Source organism: Lissotriton vulgaris, chromosome 6 (assembly GCF_964263255.1).
Source record: "Lissotriton vulgaris chromosome 6, aLisVul1.2, whole genome shotgun sequence".
NCBI classification, from domain to species: domain Eukaryota; kingdom Metazoa; phylum Chordata; class Amphibia; order Caudata; family Salamandridae; genus Lissotriton; species Lissotriton vulgaris.
In genome coordinates, this window is record NC_141694.1 from 959,447,722 (window position 1) to 959,459,431 (window position 11,710).

Sequence of the window (11,710 nt, forward strand, 5' to 3'; positions counted from 1 at the left end):
GGAACTTAAAGAAATTTCAATCCGTCCTAGTGCAGGGAAAATTCCTTGGCTTATGTTCATAAAGAATGAATGTGTGAAGCTGGGAGTACCTGTCTTATCGTACGATCCTGTGAGGGGCCGTAAAATGGTCTCACGCAAGTATCTCTTGAGGATATTTTTTGATAGTAAACTTACTGCTGCTTTGTCTAATCCCCATGCCGGCATCCTAACTGATTCTTTTTTAATGATCAAAGATTCTTATTATTTTTAGTATTTCATGAATGACATTTATCCTATTTTAGCCAGGGAATTATATGTACAATAGAGATATGGTACTCTACCGCTAAGAGCCTTTACTAGCAGATGGTCATCCTCTGCCCCAAAAAACTGTCCTGGTTGTAACTGTGACATAGAAAATGATCTGCATGTTATCTTCTTTTGTCCGGCCTACTGTAAGTCCAGGAGGTATTGGCTCGTACCCCTGTGCAAGAACATGGGTTTTGTAAACTGCATGTATGCTTTTAGAGTACTAAAAACTGAGACAACTAGACCCATTGTATTTGCTGTTTCGCAATTTCTGGCTGCTATGTGGTATAAGCGAAGGCATCTAATTGCCACCCCCTGACCATTGAATAGTAGCTACCTGTAATACTTCATCTTCCTATGTTTTTACATTCAAATATATATTGCGTATTTTGTATTTACATTAGTTAATAGCAATGCTACTAATCTATTATGTTTGCTAAAATGTACTGAACTGCCATCCATGTATATTGTATTTTTGTATGTCTTGGCACTCTTTTATGGCTAAAACGCCGAAATAAAGATTTTATGATGATGCTGATGATGATGATAGGCTCTCTGCTATATTACTACTATTGTAGGCTAACTGTGTCTATAGGTGAGCCATTTTCAGACACATTGTTGAAGTGACTGTAGCCAACCTTTCAACAGAACACCCAAATGATTAGAGGTGGTTGTTCATGTGTTTCTGTGTATGCCTCTGTGCAGCAGTCTTGAACCATGTGTGTGAAAATATCCGTTATAAGCATTGTTAATTCTTCAAAGAGAGATCTAATGACTGCATTACCTGAAAAACAATGTTCTAGCTACATTTCCTAACACTCTACTCAATTCAAAGCTAGCCATGTGCTGTTTTCTTTGCATTTTCTACATTGCTTTGTTTCAGGGCATGGAATTGTACTGGAGTAAGGTAGATTTCCTAGGCTTCTCTAATTCTGGAACTTACGGTAGACATCATAACCCTTCTTTCTCTTTCTAGCACAGGAAGGGATGGTGTTGGATGATGTTGATTAACTGCAATGAGAGCGATAGTTGTAGCTGGTTCTCCTAATGTAGGGATCGTGTTTTGCATTTTGGTTGGACTATCTGTTTCTGAAGGAATAGTTATCACTGTCTTAACAGTTTCTTCTTGTGTGTGACAGTAGGAATCACCAACATACTCTGATTCTGGTGATGTTTTATGAGTCGGTTGCGCTCTTGTAGGTCAAAACAAAGTGATAATAGTATTTTACTCTTTCTAAGAAATTGGATTATTATTTGGGAATGGTGACTAGCCACGTGAAGGAATAACCCCAAGTCACTAAATTAGCCTGAGCTCAGCCCCTAGTAGCTATGATACAGAGAAGACAGGCTTAATTTAGGGCAAAGTGTAAGGTATTTCTGCAGTACAAAAACAGTAATAAAGTCAATGTGTAAAAAAATAAAAATACCAACTCGATTTAGAAAAAGAAAGTAAAATCATATAATCACATGTGTACATCCATTTTATTTATAACAGTTATGTTAGTTAATTATTGTAAGGAGATATTGATATATGTATATTGTAATGAACTGACTCTGAGCATTGGATACAGTGGATGGTGCATCAATAATAGATTATCCAGGTATTGCTTAAGAATTTAAGGTGATCTCAATGAATTCTTCCAAAGGGATATGCATTACCTCAGAAGTTGGTCCCCTATCTGTGACATTAGATCCTGTCTTCTTGACGCTACCTTGTCCTTGGTGCGGGAACGTATGACCCTTTTGGTAACACCTACAGCATTTATCTTTTGACGTATCCTGGTCCAAGTTTATGTTTTGTTTGCCTCAGGAGAAGACATGGACATTTTCCCAGAGAGCATTTTGTGCTCACTCCACAACAAAAATGTCCAAATCTTGATAACTAAACATATGCTTTCTCGCCAGCCAACCTTTTCTGTTGGCGCATGGCTGGATAGGTTAGTTGAAAAACCTCATGTGATGAGAGAGCAGTTCTCTTTGTGCAGTACAGCAGAAATTAATTTTACCTCCCGACGTGGCCATCACTTGCTGCTGATGTGGCAGTTGCTATTAGCTACTCATGCCAAATCGTGATTTGACATTTAAAATTGCAAATGCGTGTAAATCGCTATGAAAATCATTGCGATTCAGCAAGTTAATCGATACATATCATGTACATATGATGTTCATACTACAGCCTAATGATTCTCTTATCACTGTATTTTTTTGCACACCTAATTAAGTTTATAGTTCAGCTTCCCAAATCTGTTTTAGCTTTATTTTCCATTTAGCCGAGGCCTAAAGGGTAGACAACCATTTCATGAATTCTAAATGTGTTAGCCTGTTGTCTCTTGAAATCCATGTTTATTTTTAAAGCACCTCCTGTATTTTCTTTTATCGGTGGATTTTACGATTTGTTAAAAACTGACTAAAGTTTTATTTGATTGATTGATTGAAACAACCATTTGTTCTGAATGTAAAAACATGATGTTTGAAGGAAGCTTTGTCGTACCTCCTAATCAATATACTACTGTCATCTGATGGCGTTTCTGTGTAATTCTGACAACTTTTGCATTTCAGCTTATCTTATATTCAATGAGTCCAAGATATCACACAAAATGAAGTGCTTGTAGATATAAATATTGTAGTGCCATTTTTTGTTTATTATTCCTTCTTACCGAAAAAAAATCTGACTGTAAGAGGGGCATTTCACACTGAGTTTACTCTATGAGCAATAATGTAAAAATGTGCTGGGATTGCATCAAGCGTCCCACTAAGTGTGAGCTCTATTGGTGCTGGAAACAAAATTCACACCACAAAAAAATAACACAATCAGGGTGGAAAAAGAATTATAATATTGTTGACAGAACAGGAAGGAGGATTAGGAAAAGTTTAGCAATGACGTAGTTACAACACCCACACCAAATGACACGTATGCTGAGGTGCTGAAGATGAAATCATAGATGTAACCTACACTTTCGAGCTTTACTTTTAAAATTGAAACTTTCATATATTCACTTAAATGAAAACCACATCATTTTGCAAAATCTACCACTCATTTAATACCATCGTTTGACAGTTTTCAAGTACTTTTGACTTCATATATTTTGAACGTTATTTCCTTGGGTGTCTATTTATGCTGCTCTGTCTTGTGAAAAAGTAAATAGGCACCATTTTTGCAACAGTCGCAATAAAATATTATATTAACGTGCTTGAATTTGATACATTTCTAAAATCCCTACAACACTATACAAAACGCTGCATTCTCATAGGCTGAGAGAATGGGAAAAATTCCTCTTGACAAACAGTAACAACAACCCCTCAAAAGACTTGGGGGCATATTAATAAGGCCAGGCGATAATTATCACTAAGCGCACTTAGCGCTAGGATAATTATCGCCGTTCAACTCTGAATTTTATCGCGGAGATAGCGTGCTATCAGCAACGCTTATCTCCAAAGTGATAAAATTCAGAGCGCAAGCTGCCAATTGTGAGATTATCGCTGGAAATACAGCGATAATCCCACAAGGTTTGGCGATAGCTTGCTGATATGGATAGACATACTTAGCCATTATATCCACCTTACATAGGATATCATGGCTAAGTCAGAAAAATACCAGACGTAAAAAAAGCAGCGTTAACCGCGATTAGCGCTGCTTTTTTTTTTCGCTAACAGGGTTAGCAATATCCTTGATAATAGGAGAAATGTCGCTTAGCGACATTTCTCCTATTATTTTACTCTGGAATGCCCCCTTTGCATCTCATTAGAGATGCAAGGGGAAGCGTAGAGTAAAAGGGTGCTAACAACGTGTTTGCACCCTGTTGCTGATAGGGCGCTAGTTTTATCTCTGCTTTTTTGGCTTTTAAAGCCAAAATAGCAGAGATAAAGCCCTTATTTATATGCCCCTTGCTGATTTAAAAGGGCGAAGCATGGAATGGCAAAGCGTACATCAAGCAACAAAAATATCTCACTCTAAAGTTTCATTTGTGTGGAGAAGGGGAAAGCATGTAAGTAATTATTCGCCTAATTCCACTTTTTGAAAGTATTTCTATTTACTAGCCTGTGAGGTAGTTAGGAAGCTACTGGCAATAGACTAGATGTGTGATAAAGAATCAGCGTACAGAAATTGGAAAGAATCGTCAATTTGGGGTTTTAAAAAAAGTAAGGGGCATATTAGCAACAAATAGCGATAATTATCGCTAAATGGACTTAGCGTATTTTTTTTTATCGCTGCCTATCGCCGGATGTTATCGCAGAGATAACATATTATTAGCAACGTTTATCTCCAATGCGATAAAATATTTGGCGATAGCGGCTCAATGCGAGAATATCGCTGGAAATTCAGCGATATTCTCGCATTAACGCCAATGGGAGCTTAATCTGATACTCCACCCCCCATTGACTATACAGGTAAGTCAACTTTTTAGCAGGCGTTAGATTCTAGCGATAATAGCGCTTAGCGTGATTCTTTTTATCGCTTCGCCTGCCTTGCTAATAGGTGATAGCTGTGTTAGCGACTGTTTTCAGTCGCTAACAGTTTGGGTACGCCCACTTTGCATGTCATTAGCGATAAATATCACTGACATGCAAAGAGGGCCCCAAACATGTAGCTATCGCCTAAAAGCTGTCGCTAACTGCTGTTAGCGACAGCTTACTAATAGGGCGTTATAATTATCGCCGCTTTAGCGGGAAAAAGTCCAGCTAAAGCGGCGATAGTGCCCTTGCTAATATGCCCTTAATGTTTATGAGGAAAGTACAATCCCACTTGAAAATGTTTTACGCAATGTTGCAATTCACAAATCTTTCTAGAAATACACCGGTAAAACTGTGCCTGTAGATTGCCAGGTGGACGCATAAGAAAACCACTTATTGCGCATTAGCATTTTCCAATGGACAACTGTGCACATAGTACAATTCCTCATTGTGGAATGGCTGCATGGATTAGCAATTACGCATTCCTTCCCATTCCTCATTTCATGATAAAAACATTTTTCCCGATTAATTTTAAAAAAAAATCCTTTGCATGTATACGAAGTTTGGGTATGCTCCTTTGTCAGGTGCAAATCTCCTACCAAACAAATACATTTACTTTATTTCAGTTTATAAAATCATAAAAGACAGGATAAAACATTTAAAATGCAGATTAAAACTGTACATTAAAACTCCGTCAGTTAAACGAAAAAGAAAAGACAATAATTTGACTTTAGCAAAGAGAAATTGATACATGATTATGTAGTACAACCAACACATATTGCCAAGAAAAAGAATAAGGTTATTTGTGACAATTAGAGGAATGGTATTCACTGAAAACTTTCCTTGCTGGCTAGAATCGATCAGGAGCTGCAGCCATCTAGGTGACCCTTGAGGCTGCCTATCTGGGCTTTCCTTGGATAGATCTGATTAATCCACGCTCTCAGTTAGGTTAGCACTTATAGCAAGCTCCCTGAGTCTAATATGCCAGGCACAATTTAAGTATCTTGAAATAGCGAGGACAATGATCTAGGCAGTGTCACACACTTCAGTATTCACTGGGACTGCAAAAGCGTTGTGTGCCCAAGGGAACTAGCCATCTTTTCCTCTGTATCAGGTAAACGGGGATACAAAATAAAAAGTGTGCATATGTCTGTGAAAACAGAGGTCAAAAGGGGCAGGAAACATATAAGGAAGGGACCTAAACCATCTATCAGTACAAGTGTTATGGTTAGGGACCACATCCTGAAACTTATTTGTAAATTTACCGCAAAACTGGGACTAATCCTGTCAATATGGACTTCGAAGCCAGGGGTAAATTTGTTGTGAAAAAAACTGTGAATTAGGCCTGTATGCCTCTGATCATTCTATGTTTCAAATGAAGCCTGTGAATGCCATAGAGCCTCCATATTAATCAAAGTGCAAAGATTTTTAATCAGTTTAAGCCACGGAGTAACCATTTCTTTGTCTAACAGAATAGGTTCAATCAGCACTTCACGATAGGGAGACAACTCTGGTATTACCCACACGCTTACACAGTATTTTAGAGCTCTCAAATGAACTACTGAGTCCACACTGTTAAGTGCTATATCAAAGTGAATGGGTAAGAGAGGAGTGCATGTTGGTAGATCAAACATAGACATAATAGCTTTTTTTTAGGTCTCGCGACCTATCGATGTGCGCAAGCGCATCGAGCGGAGCGAGAATTCAAGTGGCGAAAACATCATGAAACCAAAGGGCTCTCAGCCCCGCGGTTTTCATGCAGTTCCCGTGTACATGCACGCGCATCGCATGCAAGCCCAGCCTCTCGCATTCCCAGGCTCTCCCGCCCCCATCCGGCATCAGGCTTCTCCTCCCCTAGCAGCACTCCTCCCACACCAGCAACTCCCCCCTCCCACACCAGCACCTTCCCTCTCTCGCATTCACGCCCCCCCCATCAGGCTTCCCTCCCAATCCGCCTGCCTCCCCTCGTGCATTCACGCCCCCCCACCAGGCTCTCCCGCCCCCATCCGGCTTCCCTCGTAATCTGCCTGCCTCCCCTCGCTCGCATTCCCTGTGCTTCTATTCTCCTGCAAACTAAAACCACTGAGTAAACAGTACCTATCACCTACATCGATCCCACCATGTTTCGGGTCTTGCACTTTTATTTAGAAAAAATTATAGTTTTCTAGGGGCTACAGTTCTGAGCTGCCTCCACCTAACCAATCGGATTTGCACATCTAATGACAGCAAGCACAGAAATTGAAAGTAGTTTCCCTACAACATATAGCAAATTAGCAAACCTGTTGGTAAATACAGTATGTATTTTACAAGCGTGTGCATGGAACCGAAAAAAGACCCACCCAATTGTTTTTTTTTGTGTGAAACCGAGCCAGAAGTACTGGAAAGCTTTACATGGGCACCAGTTACATTATACAGCAACTCCCACACCAGCACCACCCCTCTCTCGCATTCACGCCCCCCCATCAGGCTTCCCTCCCAATCCGCCTGCCTCCCCTCGCGCATTCACGCCCCCCCACCAGGCTCTCCCGCCCCCATCCGGCTTCCCTCGTAATCTGCCTGCCTCCCCTCGCTCGCATTCCCTGTGCTTCTATTCTCCTGCAAACTAAAACCACTGAGTAAACAGTACCTATCACCTACATCGATCCCACCATGTTTCGGGTCTTGCACTTTTATTTAGAAAAAATTATGGTTTTCTAGGGGCTACAGTTCTGAGCTGCCTCCACCTAACCAATCGGATTTGAACATCTAATGACAGCAAGCACAGAAATTGAAAGTAGTTTCCCTACAACATATAGCAAATTAGCAAACCTGTTGGTAAATACAGCATGTATTTTACAAGCGTGTGCATGGAACCGAAAAAAGACCCACCCAATTGGTTTTTTTTGCGTGAAACCGAGCCAGAAGTACTGGAAAGCTTTACATGGGCACCAGTTACATTATACAGCAACTCCCACACCAGCACCTCCCCTCTCTCGCATTCACGCCCCCCCATCAGGCTTCCCTCCCAATCCACCTTCCTCCCCTCGCGCATTCACGCCCCCCCACCAGGCTCTCCCGCCCCCATCCGGCTTCCCTCGTAATCTGCCTGCCTCCCCTCGCTCGCATTCCCTGTGCTTCTATTCTCCTGCAAACTAAAACCACTGAGTAAACAGTACCTATCACCTACATCAATCCCACCATGTTTCGGGTCTTGCACTTTTATTTAGAAAAAATTATGGTTTTCTAGGGGCTACAGTTCTGAGCAGCCTCCACCTAACCAATCGGATTTGAACATCTAATGACAGCAGGCACAGAAATTGAAAGTAGTTTCCCTACAACATATAGCAAATTAGCAAACCTGTTGGTAAATACAGCATGTATTTTACAAGCGTGTGCATGGAACCGAAAAAAGACCCACCCAAATGTTTTTTTTTCCGTGAAACCGAGCCAGAAGTACTGGAAAGCTTTACATGGGCACCAGTTACATTATACAGCAACTCCCCCCTCCCACACCAGCACCTCCCCTCTCTCGCATTCACGCCCCCCCATCAGGCTTCCCTCCCAATCCGCCTGCCTCCCCTCGCGCATTCACACCCCCCCACCAGGCTCTCCCGCCCCCATCCGGCTTCCCTCGTAATCTGCCTGCCTCCCCTCGCTCGCATTCCCTGTGCTTCTATTCTCCTGCAAACTAAAACCACTGAGTAAACAGTACCTATCACCTACATCGATCCCACCATGTTTCGGGTCTTGCACTTTTATTTAGAAAAAATTATGGTTTTCTAGGGGCTACAGTTCTGAGCTGCCTCCACCTAACCAATCGGATTTGCACATCTAATGACAGCAAGCACAGAAATTGAAAGTAGTTTCCCTACAACATATAGCAAATTAGCAAACCTGTTGGTAAATACAGCATGTATTTTACAAGCGTGTGCATGGAACCGAAAAAAGACCCACCCAATTGTTTTTTGTTTTGCGTGAAACCGAGCCAGAAGTACTGGAAAGCTTTACATGGGCACCAGTTACATTATATAAGGTCACGTTCACTTGATAGTATGAATCTGCGCGTTAAGCACGTGCAGCTTGTCTTGCCGAAGGGTCAAGGGACGCAATCTCGGTAGGGTTTGTACTTCATAATTCCAAGGCCAATACCATTAGTACCATCACGTTGCGCAACGAAAGCAGCTGTATTAAGAGCCAAGCGTCATTTTACTTTACACTCTACATCATTTTATCGGTACCACTTTTGATTATTGTGTCGGATGCTTTAGTTGCTTATACCTGAACGAATTATAGGGCGAATACAAGAGGTTGGTAAGTGACAGAGGTACTAGGACCTGGCGCTCATTCATCGTAGCACTGCATTTCAAATAAAACCTATGCTGGGAATATATGTTTATATGCCAGAATTAGGAGGGAACTTCACTCTGCCTTATGTAAATATAATACCACCGAACTTCCAACTTGCCACTCACCCACGCAACGCCACTCACCCACGCAACGCCACTCACCCACGCAACGCCACTCACCCACGCAACGCCACTCACCCACGCAACGCCACTGACACATGCAACGCCACTCACACATGCAACGCCACTCACTCAAAGCAACGCAACTCACTCCACTGACACATGCAACGCCACTCACACATGCAACGCCACTCACTCAAAGCAACGCAACTCACTCACACAACGCCACTCACACACGCAACGCCACTCATCCACGCAACACAACTCACACATGCAACGCCACTCACACATGCAACGCCACTCACACATGCAACGCCACTCACACACGCAACACAAATCACACACGCAACGCCACTCACACAGGCAACGCCAATCACACATGCAACGCCAATCACTCACGCAACGCCACTCACACACGCTACACCACTCACGTTGCCAATAGGTCTCGCAGTAGGAAAGTTGGAGCCATTACCATTGCAAATAACAATGCCTTTTATTTTTTTTCATTTTAAAAACATAAAGGGCTTTGTCATTTACAAAACCAATAGCTCCAACTTTCCTACTGCGAGACCTATTGGCAATGCCAGTGCTTGTTCTTCTGTGACGTGCAGTAGTTTTTGCACTTTCCCACATCTCTGCTCCATATAGAGCCCCAGCAAGTGCTGTCGCCCTGTAAACCTCCATGACTCGAGAAGTTGTTCAGCAAGCGATAGCTTTGAATTTCCTTTCAACATATGTAGCCCTATTCTGAAGGATCACCCTGCTCTTTTTCTACTGTGACTGCCATGCCAAATTGTTGACGAGTCTGATACTCACATAGTGAAAGATTTTGACCTTTTCAATAGGAGCACTTCCCACCTTCATCACACGCCTGAATAACTGATGGGAGGTTAGTGCCATATATTTTGATTTGGCAAGGTTGATCTTTAATCCTTAAGATGAATTAAAGGAAGCAAAGCAGTCTATAGAACCCTGAAGGCCCAGGGCAGGCTTAGATAGTAACGGTATTGTCAGCAAACATCAATATCAGAGTGCTGGAGCTTGCTGATTTGGGGGCCTCAAGATTACATTTGGCAGCCCATTCCACAGCTCCATTGATATCCAAGCTAAAAGGTTTGGGGACCAATACGCAGCTCTCCATTACTCCACATCTAATTGGAATTCTGGGGGTGAGATCCAAATCAGATCATCATCTTACCTGCACAACAGTTACATTGTTGAAGGTTATTAAGATTCTAAGTAGATCAACTGCAATTCTATAGCCATCACCCTCAATAGGCTGGCTTTCAGGATAAGGTCAAAAGTGGCGCTGAAGTCCATGAAGGACACTTATAAGTGATCCTTCTTCAAAAGAACATGTTTCCAACAAACGGTTTAAAAATAGAAGACCTGATCCAACATGTAAACCTTACTCCTGAACCCTGCCTGCAATTCTTTATGGATATTATTCTCAGTAATCCTAGTCAGGAGCCTAAAAAGGACCTGCCTGGAAAAGATTTGTTAGTGCTGATATCAAGGCTTATAGGCCTATAATTACCAAGGAGGTCGTTTTTCCCCCTTATTATGGATAGGAGCAATAATGGCTACTTTACATGAGGGAGGAATCTACTCGCCCTTCACTACAGCATTAGTGAGGATTTTAAGATAGAGCACACAAATGGAAGGTTGGGATAAATACAGGTCCCCTGGTATACCACTGCGTCCTGGCGCTTTCTCCCTCTTGAACTGGAATAATGCTGCCTCTGTTTTGCGTAACTCGAATTCCTGCACCCCACTATTCTTATAAAAGCTCAAGGGCTAGCCAAGGGGCTACATCCTCCTGGTGCAGGGGATGGAGTGCCGACACCTCTTTCTTCAGACAGAATAGAGAAATGGGCAATCCACAAGTCTGGTTTTACAGCTGCTTCTGACTGGAAGTCAACTGTTTGATTCCCATTGGCAAGGATTTTCCATAATGCCCTCGTGTTTTTGGATCGCAGGGCATTCGTTGGGTCATGCAATTGCTTTTTCTGGTCATTGTCTATTCTTGGTACAACTTTTATATTCTTTTCATAGGGTCATAGTTGGATGTCAATAAATATGTAATCAATGTTACTTTGATAAATACCTCTTCAAAAAGTGGTATTTTGAAAGATTCTTTAGGGGTATACATTTTTGGGGGCATTTAGTACAAATTAGTGCAGATCACAATTAGTACCATATGTATATGCAACACCCCCCACCCCTGCTCTACTGCTAAAGTTACTGCAAACGTTTCTGGAGTAATATCTAATATAAAATAGAAGGGAGCATCTCAGCTTACATTTCCAACTCGATCATTCTAACTCCTACGTCTTTAACGTGTTTTCCCTAGGGAGCACTTTTTACCTTGAGGAACCAAGGTCAGCATCAGACAGGTAAACTAGGTCCGCAAGCATCGCCACCCATGAAAGCAGTTCATCTTCTAGCTTATCGTCACTCCTACATTTACTCATCTGACTCTTTTCAGTTACATCTCTCACCCATTCGTGCACCACTGGGGGGATGGG